Source organism: Lepus europaeus, chromosome 1, assembly GCF_033115175.1.
Source record: "Lepus europaeus isolate LE1 chromosome 1, mLepTim1.pri, whole genome shotgun sequence".
In the NCBI taxonomy this organism is placed as follows: domain Eukaryota; kingdom Metazoa; phylum Chordata; class Mammalia; order Lagomorpha; family Leporidae; genus Lepus; species Lepus europaeus.
Window position 1 is genome coordinate 141,021,564 of NC_084827.1, and position 13,702 is coordinate 141,035,265.

Consider the following 13,702-nt stretch of genomic DNA (forward strand, 5'->3'; position numbering starts at 1 on the left):
AGGTGAAGTCCCCATACCCTCTGTACTATGGGTATGGTTAAATGAAAAGAACTACGTTTCTCTGTATGACTCACCTAAGACCCACAGATGTTCCCTTGTTTACAAGGCTAGGCACAGGCCCTCAATATTTCCTTTCTTTGGGGCTGCCACTGTGGCATAATAAGTTAAGCCACCACCTACAGCACCTGCAACCCATGTGGGAGCCACTTTGAATCCTAGCTGCTCTACTTCCAATCCAGCTCTCTGCTAATGTATCCAGGAAAGCAGCAGAAGATGGCACAAGCACTCAGGCCCCTATACCCATGTGGCAGACCTGGAGGAAGATCCTGGCTCCTGGCTGGCTGTTGATGCCATTTGGGGAATATATCCTTTCTGGGCCAGTGCAGTGGCATAGTGGGCTAAGCCTCCGTCTGAAGCGACCGCATCCCATATGGGCGCTGGTTCTAGTCCCAGCTGCTCCTCTTCCAATCCAGCTTTCTGCTAATGGCTTGGGATGGCCCAAGTACTTGGGTCCCTGCACAAGCATGGAAGACCAGGAAGAAGCTCCTGACTCCTGGCTTCAGTTCAGCTCATCTCCAGCTGTTGTGACCATTTGGAGAGTCAACCAGCAGATGGAAGACCTCTCTGTCTCTCCCTCTCTGTCTGTAACTCTACCTCTCAAATAAATAAATCTTTTTTAAAAAGTTTCCTTTCTTTGCCTCATAAATGGTGAGCTGCACTGGTCATCTAAACTGATTAATCCACATACTTGTTCCTCACACCTTGGGTAAGCCACTCTTTCCTCCCTGGGCTTTGGCTCATGCCAGCCCAAGCCAGCATGAAGCTGAACAGCTGGTCTTAGGGTCACACATTCTCTGACCTACTGTCGCACCTCAACATCATCTTGCTTTTCCACACTGGTTGTTTCTCTGCTTGTTACCCTTAATACAAGAAAAACTTTTTTGCCTAATTCTTTTTTTTTTTTTTTGACAGGCAGAGTTAGACAGTGAGAGAGAGACAGAGAGAAAGATCTTTTTTTCCATTGGTTCACCCCCCAAGTGGCCGCTATGGCCAGCGCCTTACGGCCGGTGCACTGCGCCGACCCAAAGCCAGGAGCCAGGTGCTTCCTCCTGGTCTCCCATGCAGGTGCAGGGCCTAAGGACCTGGCCCATCCTCCACTGCACTCCTGGGCCACAGCAGAGAGCTGGACAGGAAGAGGAGTAACCAGGACAGAATCCGACGCCCCAACCGGGACTAGAACCCGGGGTGCCGGTGCCACAGGTGGAGGATTTGCCTAGTGAGTCTCAGTGCTGGCCTAATTCTTTTTTTCTTAAAGGTATTTGTTATTTATTTGAGAGACAGATCGACAGAGAAACATCTCTGATCCAGTGGCTCACTCTCCCAAACGCCTGTAATGGCTGGGACTGGGCCAGGCTGAATCTGTAGGAGCCAGAAACTCAAATCTAGATTTCCCACGTGAGTGGCAGGAACCCAGCTGTTTGAGCCATCACCACTGCCTCCCAGGGTCCACATTAGCAGAAAGATGGAATGAGAAGCTGAAGCTGGAATTTGAACCCAGGCACTCTGATGTGAGATGCAGGTGTTTTGACTGGTTTAACCTCTAGGCCAAACACCTGTATGGGCCCCTCTTTTCCTTAATTCCAGAGAAGTTTGCGATCTTACAGTCAAGGCTTCTCCCTGTTGCAATAGTCCTCTCCCCTTACTACAACAGGTACTTTTTCCTCCTCCTTGCAATAATCCTTTGAAATAAAATCTCTTCTCACTAGGCCCAGATTTGTTTTGTATTTATAATACACATTACAATATATTTGCTATTAATATGAGTGTTATGAGCTCATCTAAGCATTTATTTTGTGATTTTATTTTGCAGTACACTATTGAGTCACAGTGATTATACATCTAAATCTTTTTCTACTGTGTTGCTGCTAAACCTTAGCTGGCCTCTTGGACAGAGTATGTCCTCTTATCAATGGATTTCTTTTTTACTTGGGTGGAACATTTCATTACTTCAGGCTGGTCAAGGCATTTTAGGATCCTGACTCTGTATCACCCAGATAAGTGAGTGTTTCCGTATTATTTACTAACTGGGTCCAATATCCTTCTATGGCTTCATTTATGTCATAAATAAAACGTGTTCATGATCCAAGGCCAAAACCAAATCCTCGGGAGTATTCAGAAACCTTTCTCTTGGTCCTCTTTGTTAGTCATTAATGTGCAGCCATCTCTATAAGGAACTATACTCATACTTAAGGTAACATAATAAGTATGAAAACTCATTAGTATTTCCTTAATGCAGAGGCACTTAATATTTGTGGAATGAATGGTTCAGGAAAGGATCACAACCACATTTCCAGGTAATATTGTTTAATTTTATTGAATATTTTTAAGTTCTACTCTTACAAATTACAGTATACTACTGGGAGAAAAATAAACTGCTCAACAAATTCTGATCCAGTCATTTCTGAATATGTGATAGAATTCATTTTTGAAAAACTTGTATTCATTCATCCATCCAGCAAATCTTTGTTAATATTTATTTCATACTCAGCAGCACTAGGACACTACTCTGGGTCCTGAGAATAAAGATGGAAACAAGCCTCATCCATACTCTTGAGCTCACATGTGAAGGCACCCATATTAAGCAAGCCAACCAATAAATGCATAATACAATGTCACTTAAGGGCCTTGTAGAAAAATAAGGCAGACCAGAGGACAGAGAATGATGGGGGAGGGAGGATACTATACATAGAGCAGTCAGGAGAAGGCGCTCAGAGGATGACATTTGAGTACAGATCTGAATAAAGGTAGGAGAAAGCCATGCAAAATAGAATATCCCAGACCAAGGGACGGAGAAGGTCAAAGACATGAGACGGAAACGTGGCTGATTTATTTAAAATGTAACATGAGAGATAGATAGGGACCAGGTTAAGTAGGGCCTGGAAAGCCATTAAAGGGGTCTAGATTTTATCCAGAGATGACTGGAAGCTGCTGGGGGACTGGGAACAGGATAATGGAATGGTCTACTCTATTTTGAAGGGTCACTTTGGCTGTTATGTGAAGAACAGATTGAACGAGAAAGGGCAAGAGATTTGATTTTTTTCCTTTGTGCCTTTCTAATATCTCTTTTACAATTCTGGTAAGGGCCTTTTAGAGTTTTTAAATATTTCAGCACCAATGAAGTAGATGGGATTATTCTAGGGTCCAATCAAAGATGCATGAGCTTTAGAATACTTGCTTTAAAAGTTATTGTAAAGTTCACCCATCCATGAAATATGAAATGCTTAGGTTGAAAATTACTTCCAGCTGTTCATGAAGATATATGTATCAGGAAACTAATGTAGTTCTAACTATGCCAGAACCCTGGAGGCAAACAGCTGAAGTTCATGTTAACAATGTTTCTTTAAAGAAAGTAGATGCCAATGCCATTTCAAAGAAAATTGTACAGGAACTATAAGGCTATCAAGACAGAGGTAAAGAAGCAAGAGGAAATAATGTAATACAAACTGCATTTTTTATATGCTTGGTATACTATTAATAGCAAAAGTTACACTTGTAAATGTATATAATGGGAACTTCATCATCTGATACATACTACTTGTAATTACTCAAAACCCAACACCATCCTCCACCTTCTAACTATCTGGGGGCCAGTATTGTGGTGCAGCAAGTTAAGCTGCTGCCTGCAATGCCAGTATCCCATATGGGCACCAGTTCAAGTCCTGGCTGCTTCACTTCCAATCTGGCTCCCTGTTAATGCACCTTAGCAATGGAAGATTGCCCACGTGTTTGGGCCCCTGAACCCACATGGGAGCTCCTGGATTCTGGCTTTGGCTTGGCCCCGCCCAGCCATCCTGGTCATTTGATGAGTGAACCAGTGGGTGAAAGATCTCTTTGTCTCTCTCTCTGTAATTCTGCCTTTCAAATAAAATAAATAAGTCTTTTTTATAAAATAAAATAAAACCCCGATCAGGACAGTGATGTGGGTGGATCAGAATTGGTTTAACTTACCATGTTAATCTTTCCTGCTTTTCCACTTTCCTATGTAAGTAGAAGAGGCCAATGACCCAGTTATGGCCAATGAGACACACACAAAAAAAACTGCTTAGAGGCATGGTCTAAGAGAGCTTCAGCTTTTCCAATGCAAGGGATGGGGCGCAGTGGCCTTGCTTTCCCCTCCTCCTTCGTGCCCTATATTTGGGCCTGTAGGCTACCGTTTGGATGCACTGCAGTTATGAGGGAGCAGCTAAGAGATTCACCAAAATGCTGGCCTCCTCTCTGGTGGTTTAGTTAGCTACAGATGCCTGCTTTCAGACATTTTGTTAAACAAGAACAAAAACTCCTCTGTATCAAACTCTGTAAATTAGATTTTTGGTTGCTTGTGACCAAACACAAAGACCTCTGAAATCACCAATATTTTAGGGAAATAAAACATTTATCATTATCACATAAGCTAAAGCGACCAAAATACACCTGCCCATGGTGAGCCAGTAACTGGGAAATCTCATTCCCACTAACTGAATCCCTTCAAGTGATCGTCAAGGGGCAACTAGCGCAATCATCCAAGCCTTCTCTTAGTCTAGCTCAAGCTTAGTGATTTTTCAAAAATTGTAATGCCTGTTGGGAAAGATAGCTAACCATAGGGAGCATATACTGCCAGGATGAACAGACAGGACCTGGTGCAAAGAGATGGACAAATCCAAGAGTGAACATTTGTCTACTGTGAGCAGCATGGTGTGTTCAATCACAGCCCGTTGGCAGCAACTAGCCACAGAGTAGTACCCTTCTATGCTTGGAGTTCCTTATCTGATTCCAGATTTGTGAAGAAAGCACCTCCAGGACAAGAATGCCTGCCGTGACTAGCTCAGGACTAGGATGAAGCACAGACATCGACTGAACTCGAAACACATGTTACATGTACGCTACTGTCACTATGCCAGGTGCACGCTTCGGAAGGGGTCCAACAGAGACATCATTTCTTAGCACGGATTTCCTTTACCTGCTTGGGTGGAAAGCAAAGAGATGCACCCTTGGCTCAAGACTGCCTTTTCAGCTTCTGTTTTTTTCTTTTTTGGTGGCATCTGTAAACCATTTCACTCTCTAATTGTGGATCACACAGGGTTTTCATGGCTCATGTTACTGTCTTGCAGTTTCCAGGCCATCTTTCCACACCCACTTCTAAATGAGAAATGGAACAAAATGAAAAAGAGGCCAGTTGGAATTTATGTCCCTCTCTGCAGCAGATGTTAAATTCAAACTTTTTAAATGAAGGGATATGGAAAGCGGCATCTCTTTATCACAAGGCTACTGCCCCCCAACTTCCCACCATGCTAAGTCCCATCCTTGGGACAAAGCATCCCTGGTCTCTTCACCCTGGGGGCAGGTGAGGAACTCCTGAGCTGGTGCCACCTCTGCTGCTTTTCCACCCTGAGCCTTGGGCAGGATTTTGACTTGCTCTGGGCCTCAGTTTACCCAAGGAATTCATTAAGGAATCTTTGAATGCTTCCAGATCCTAAGACTCAATGAATTACCTCAGAATCTCTAATGGAAAACCCCTGTTCATTTTTAAGAGCAAAATCACTTGCCCTCTCTGCTCCAGTTTCTTTTCTTAATAATCAAGGACCACCTCATTCATTTGGCTTTTGAGTGCTTACTGCTAATCTCAGGCATTTGGGGTGGAAGTCTCCTCTGTAGGTAAAAGCTTGAGCAGCTGCTGCTTTAACTCAGACTGGTAGTTTACATCAGGCTACTTCTCTGCTCTGCTGTCATAATTGTCATGGGAGAGGTGTTTAGGGTTCATGTCTGACCAAGACACCTGTAGGTTATTAAATTCATTCTCTCTTGCCCTCTTTTACACAAAGATACACACACTTGAGATTCTTCCAGGTAAATCACTGTTCCAAATGTAAATCAAGAATCGTTTTGCCTTCTCCCACACAGCAGCTCCATCTGATTCATACTATTTGTCCCTTTCCCTTTATTTATTTAGTTTTTTATTTGAGAGGTAGGGAGATAGACAGAGTTCTCATCAAACTCCCAGCTCCTGGTTCACTCCCTCTAATGCCCACAACAGCCAGGCTGGGCCACCATAAAGCCAGGAGCCAAAAACTCTATGTAGATGTCCCACATGGGTGGCAGGGGCCCAAGTACGTTAGCCTTCACCTGCTGCCTCCAAGGGTGAACATTAGCAGGAAGCTGGGATTGGGAATTGAGTCCAGGCACTCCAATATGGGAGTGCAGCATCCCAGAGAGCACCTCACCCTTGCCAAATGCCCACTGCATCTAGGTTATCATTCTCACTCTCTGATACACGTCGTTACCCAAGACTGCAGGTCCTTATGGCTGTCTACTTTTTGAGGGTCTCTTTCTTGACACCCCGGCTGGATTCCTTGCAGTGCAGTGGGTTAGAGAGAAACCAAAGGTTAAAGCAGAACTTCCTGTGCTCATTCTCCTTGAACACGAGTTGTAAACACAAGCGCTTACACACAGTCATGGCCATAGCCAGAAAAAGCAAGATGCAAGTTCAATCATTCCTCTCCTTACTTAGCTCCAGAAAATGCCTGAGGCTAATCCACTTAAGACTTATTTAAATTTTATAGCTCACTTTTCCTACAGCATCCTGAGACCCTTATCCTGCTCCATTTTGTCATATTTCAATAAATGAAATGCAATTTTACTGTGAAGCTGCCTAAAAAGACAGAACCAGTTGCTCAAGAGCAACACAAGAAGCCACCGGTTCCTATTTCCCCTCATTATTGTCTAAGAACATCTCGCTGGCTTTTTTTCCTCTTCCCTGTGCGGAAGCTTGAAGCTTCAAGGCCACGTGGTTTTCATTTCCTGGCCTCCCCCCGGACCCTCACAGCACACACAAAGGCTCTGTCCTCTGCTTGCACACTCAAGACACTGCCACTTGTACATTTTTCACAGACGCAAATGAGGCCTAGGCTGGACTCGGATCAGCCCAGATCACAAAAGGCTGCTGGCTGGCCCCACGCATTTTCTTCATGTGCACTTGACATCTGTTCCTGTCTTCACAGCTTACTCAGCACTTTATTTGGTCATCTCACTGTGCTCACCCCCACCCTGAGAAAAGGGTATTCTTCTCTTCCTGTTATAAACTCCCACACTCCAAAAAAAAAAAAAAAAAAAGAGGTGAAGAAGTGAGGTGACTGGCCCAGGTCACACAAGTGGGTGGCAGACCCGGAACTCAGACCCTACACCCAGAGTTCACTTTTCTCTAGCCCCTACAATCTTCTCTTATCAGACTGACTGAATGAACAAACCAATCAGGAACCGGTTGGGTAACACAAGGTTCCAGAACTCTTGTCTTGGAAGATGAAGAATGAAGTGGGGCTAACCGTGAGGACTGTGCAGCCAGGCAGCCTCCACATGAACCTGGACTCCACTCCCCAGGAGCTGTACGCATTACTCCTGAGGGCTTCGTTCACATGGTGCTTTGTCTGAATTGCATCCCCATGAGAACAGTGTCCCCAGAGGTCCCCCATGCAGCTGTCTTGGAAAATACTTTACCTCCCTGAGACTCAGTAGTCCCATATGAGAAGCGGGCATCATAAACAAACTTCCAAGGCCATAGTGGAAACTGAGTTTAAAAAAAAAAATGGAAGGCATAGAAGTCCTGGGCCAGTAACAGAAACCCACATGCCCTGTCCTCTTCAAAGCCTGTCCCTCAGACCCACCCCTTATCTCCACATTGCTTTCTGTGCCAATGTTTGCCTCTAATGAATGTCTCCCTACTCCCTAACCCTCCCATGGCTGGGACACCCCATGATCCTCACCGTGGCCATGTGCCACACAGCAGAGAACTCCTGGTGTCAGGCACTGTGCTGAGCCCAAATCTGCGTGCTCTTCCTTGACTTCTGTGTTTCAGCATATCTCCCACCCCGGCATTAACACAGACCCCACTGACCAGTGAACCTCAAGAGTTGTCTCAGGGGAGCCCGTATCGGGGGATTCTCAGCACACTCTGCCATTCACTTAAGACATGCCCCAAGTTTGGTCTAATCTGGCTACTAGAAAGGTGTCTTAATAGTTTGTCCTGTCCCTTGTGAGAACTGTTGTCTCTATAAAGAGGGTGAATCATGTGAAGCTGCTACATAAATGGGCAGAGGAGAGTGAAGTCAGCCTAACAGGCTCTGAGTCAGTGTTGAAAGAGATGCTCAATAGGGCCGTCATTGTGACACAGCGGGTAAAGCTGCCACCTGCAATGCTGACATCCCATATGGACGTTGGTTCAAGTCCCGGGTGCTCCACTTTCAATCTATGTCTCTGCTAATAGCCTGGGAAAAGCAACGAAAGATGGTCCAAAGTCCTTGGGCCCCTGCATCCACATGGGAGACCTGGAAAAAGTTCCTGGTTTCAGTCTTACCCAGCCCTGGCTGTTGCAGCCATCTGGGGAGTGAACCAATAGATGGAAGATCTTTCTCTCTCTCTCCCCCTCTCTCTTTCCCTCCCTCCCTCTCTGAATCTCTGACTTTAAAATATTATATTTCATTTTTATATAAAATAAATATTTTAAAAAATGGCTAAGCTCTTACTAATTGTTAAGAACCCAGTTTTAATACCTACCTCTGCAGACAAAGCATGACAGGGCTGGAGACGCAGGGCTAACCACCAGCAAGGAAGTTGGAAAATTTCATATAATGTGCTGCAGCAATGCTGGGAAGAGGAACAGATGGGAATCGGAGCTGAATCACCCCAGGACTTCTAGAATAAGCAATAGAAGGACATCACGGAAACTCAGCACAACCTGCAGTGCTCTTTGTCGTCTTGGCTTCAAGCTGATCATGTGAGCTGTGGGCCCAATTTTTGCCAACCAGATCCAGCCCACCAGAAAATCTCTTATCTGAGTAAACCCATGGGCAATAACAAGCAATGTTGGCCTTTTTTGCTCCCCCTAATCTCCTTTACATGGTTTTAAATAATGGAAAAGTAACACAGTCCCTAAAGTTAGACATGGGGCTGATCATGTTTCTGAACACAGATTTCCCACATGAGTGCACTGATGGGACAATTAGAGTTACTACGTGACTTAGAAACCTCTGGAGAACTAGATATGTTAAGTCCAAAGGTGTTCTTTCTATTCCACACGCATTTACTGAGAACCTGCTGCCATTTGCCAGGCTTGCACTGTGCACAGGACACAGAAAGGAGCAGAAGGTAGGGGGGCAACTCTGTGGCACAGCTGGCATCCCATATGGGCACAGCACCAGTTCAAGTCCTGGCTGCTCCACTTTCAATCCAGCTCCCTCAAGATGGGCCCAGGAAGTCAGCAGAAAATGGCCCAAGTGCTTGGGCCCCTGTACACATGTGCACATGTGGGAGACCCAGTTGGAGTTCCAGGCTCTTGACTCAGCCTGGCCCAGCCTGGCCATTGCATCTGTTTGGGAAGTGAACTAGTGGATGGAGGGTCTATTTCTCATCTATCCCTCTCTCTGTAACTCTGCCTTTCAAATAGATGAAGACACACACACACACACACACAGGACAAGAGAGAGAGAGAGAGGGAGAGAGAAAAGAATAGAATAAAAAGGGAAGAGAAGAGGTATAATCCTTGGCTCCTAAGTGCTGATGCCATGCCATGTTACAGGGAGAAGGAACTTGGGCTCTGGCTGTTTACTTCGTTATTATCTCTGCTGTTATCATTTTTTTTTTTTAAGAGTTGTCTTCTCCCCCAACGCTATCTCCAAAGAAGGTGAGGGGACAACAGTAGCCCCAACATCTGGTCATAACTTTGTAAATCTCTTATTAGAGATTTATTTATTTGAAAGGCAGGAGAAAGAGAGAGGCAGAGAGAGGGATCTACCTGCTGACTGACTCCCCAAATGACCACAACAGCCAGGGCTGCAGCAGGCCAAAGCCAGAAGCCAGGAACTCCATTCAGGTGTCCTACATGGATGGCAGGGACCCAAGTACCTGAGCCATCATCTGCTGACTTCCCAGGTGCACTGGCAAGGAGCAGGATCAAAAGCAAAGCAGCCAGGACTTGAATTGGGGCTCCAATATGGAATATAAGCATCTCAAGTGGCAGCTTAACCTACTGAGCCTCAGCACAGTCCCCACAGAAGTATGGACACTTTCCCTAACACCAGTTGGAAATATTTCATGCCCTCGCTTCATTTCACAAGTCACTGCAAAAAAAGAGCACCAACCTTTTTAAGACTTTGTGATAAAAAATGAGATAATGATTTCTTTGCAAAGTCAGTCTTTCACTTTTAAAAAGGCCAGTCATTTGTGGCACTAAGAATATTAAATTAATAAAAGCTAGCTTTTACCTTGCAGTCTGTATTCAACAGTGAGATCCCTCAGGTGCCAAGGGCTGGTTTCTCCTGCAAGTTGTTAAAGGCTTGGTTCCTGAGTTTTGCAGGCCACCAGCTGAAAGCAGCCAGCCATTCTTCTCCTGGGCTCTGCTGCCCCCTGCCAGAAGGTAGGGATGTTACAGGCAACAGAACCGTGAACAAAGCTTTCCACAGAACAGCGGTTCCTGGGATTTCCTCAGTCACATGATGAAATAAACTATTCTTACACCCTGTGAATTCAAATTATATCTGTTAAAATATGCCTGGGGATGGCACTGTGGTGTACCAGGTAAACCTGCTGTCTGCGGCGTTAGTATCCCATATAAATATCAACTGCTCTACTTTCTATCCAGCTCTCTGCTATGGCCTAGGAAAAGTGGTGGAAGATGGTCCAAGTCCTTAGGTCCCTACACCCGCATGGTGCACCCACATCTCTTACTGCTTCAGAGAGCAAAAGGGGTCTCCGAGGTGGCCAGCTCAGCAGAAAAGTCCCACCAAGGTGCACGCAGTTACCCCACGTTCTGCACACAACCTGTTTACATCCACAAATGTTCAAATATGCTGTGATCCAATTGAGGGCCCCATCTCCAGATGTGAAGAGAAAGGGTGCCATAAAGGGTGAATAAAGGTTTGTACAGTCACAGCTCTGCTCCCAACACAACGGAAAGGAAAACATCAAGCGGAAAAACATTCAACCTCCAGGAAATATTTGGAATTCAGTGTTCATTAAACTAGCTCACTTCAGTGCCAGCCATATTGCTTTACCCCATGAAAAGTTAAGACAAAGAAATTTTCCCAGGGGCCGGCGCCGTGACGCACTAGGTTAATCCTCCACCTGCATCCCATATGGGCGTTGGTTCTAGTCCTAGTTGCTCCTCTTCCAGTCCAGCTCTCTTTTGTGGCCTGGGATGGCAGTGGAGGATGGCCCAAGTGCTTGGACCTCTGCACTTGCATGGGAGATCAGGAAGAAACTAACTCCTGGCTCCTGGCTTCAGATCGGCACAGCTCTGTTGCAGACATTTGGGGAGTGAACCAACGGAAGGAAAACCTTTCTCTCTGTCTCTCTCTCTAACTCTGTCAAATAAATAAACAAATAAATAAATAAATAAATAATTTTTCCAGAATACATAAGCATCAAGACATTATTTATCTCATTTCCATTTAGTGCCTCATCTTTCGATAAGCCATATTTTCCCTTTGAAAAACCCGTTAGCAAAGTGTTTCATTATTTTTTTCTTTCTATTCTATTTCTCTCACCCTCTATTCAACATTAAATATGAATTTATCTGTACACCATGTAATAAGCTTTTCCATTTATCTGTTTCCTGGTGACTTTTTTGACTTAATCCTAAAAGGTTTTCTTAAGAAAATGTCCCTCCAAAAAAATTGCATATTTTTCACTAATCTGAAACTAATTTTGATCAGTTAAAAGTAATACAGAGGCCAGCGCCGCAGCACAATAGGCTAATCATCCGCCTGTGGCGCTGGCACACCGGGTCTAGTCTCGGTGGGGGCACCGGATTCTGTCCTGGTTGCCCCTCTTCCAGGCCAGCTCTCTGCTGTGGACCGGGAAGGCAGTGGAGGATGGCCCAAGTGCTTGGGTCCTGCACCCCATGGGAGACCAGGAGAAGCACCTGGCTCCTGCCTTTGGATCAGCGCGGTGCGCCGGCTGCAGCGCGCTGACCGCAGCGGCCATTGGAGGGTGAACCAATGGCAAAAGGAAGGCCTTTCTCTCTCTCACTGTCCACTCTGTCAAAAAAAAAAAAGTAATACAGAGCACATGCATGAGTGGAAAGAGCATTGACCAGCCATGGATCGATCAATGCACTGCCACTCAATTTCTTCCCTGGACAAGAGGCTTCCTAAGTGCTTGCTTCTTAAGGTAGCTTTGAGAAACGAATGAGCAGATGCATGCTGAAGCATCTGGAAACATCAAAGCATGCATCCCACGTGGGGCGCATTGTTCAGTTACTTACTGAATGGACATAAATTTTGTGATTTTTTTTTTCCTTTGAACATAAAGGTTCTAATCGTGACATTCATTTGTCTATCATCTGACCTAGATCAGAAATGATTCTCCTAAATGCTTCTTGTTAAAAGTAGCAAAGCTTTCAGCACATATAAAATAGCATTGCATTCAAAAAGGATTTTTGTGTCCTTTTTTAAATCCGAGATCACATTAAGTTATTACCAGCAATCGTCCACTCCACTACAGAGCCCTCTTTGGAAGTCCAGATTGTCTAGGACCCTAGAAGACAGCTTGGGAAGCCACGGTTAATCTCTACGGACTCAGTAACTGCAGTAAAGGGGCAAGGTTGCTTGAGCCCCTTTAATATTTCTTGGGCAGAGATGATTGGTAACACATTAGTATCTAATTATACATTTATTACAGCATGAAGAAGCTGTTTTTCTAAGTAACGAAAACATTAAATTAGCCATGTATAATTTTGTGGGGGTAATTTGCCATTGAAATTTGCAGCTTCTTTCCTTGCCTTCTTACCACATGTATAGAAGAGTACTTCGAAAGTTCATGGAAAATGAAAATATTTATTTTGATGCAAAAGCCAAAAATTCATGCACATGCAGTCTTAAAAAAAAATTCATGGAAATGCTTATGGAAAAAAAAGCATGAATTTCAAAGGTTTTTGCACCAAAGTAAACTTTTTAACTCAATTTTCCATGAACTTTTTGAAGTACATTCATACATGTCTCACGTTGGCTGGCTAGGGTGCTGCAGGAATGTGACTGCTTATCCATCCCAACTCCTCACTTGGAAAATGCTCAGAAACCCCTTAGACAAATCGAATTAGCCGGAATGTTTTGGAAGATTCACTATCAACCGAATCTCCGTGAAAAGCCAGAATATTCTAGATGCCTCTGTGATATAAGAAAGTCATTTTTCTGACACCATGTAGGCCTCTAAAGATTATAGGGGAAGAAGCAAACAATCCAAAGAATGTAAAACCAGTCAGACATCATTCCCTTCCTAACTGGCCCATGTTCTTTGGCAGGGGCTAAGCTAGTTTTGAGGCAGTGACTGACAAGGCCCCAGCATCACAGTTAAGGATAAAAAATGTGCTGGGTGGGAGGCCGTGACTTAATCCACTTAAGGTCTGCTCTGAACTAATTCTGCTCCGCAAATACTTACTGGGTAAACTCTTTACAGAAATCTGTGCTCTCAATCAAGAAAACGAACTAGGTAGTGATCTTCCTGTAAGCACAGGTCAATTCATGCCATTTTTCTACTTTAAAACCTTCAATAAATATTTGTGGAATAAATCAATGTGGAATAGTCACTAGTTATCTATTGCCTATAATACAAAATCACAAGAATGGCCACTAGCAACTTTCCATAATCTGAATCCAAGGCACACAGCATCATGCATTCA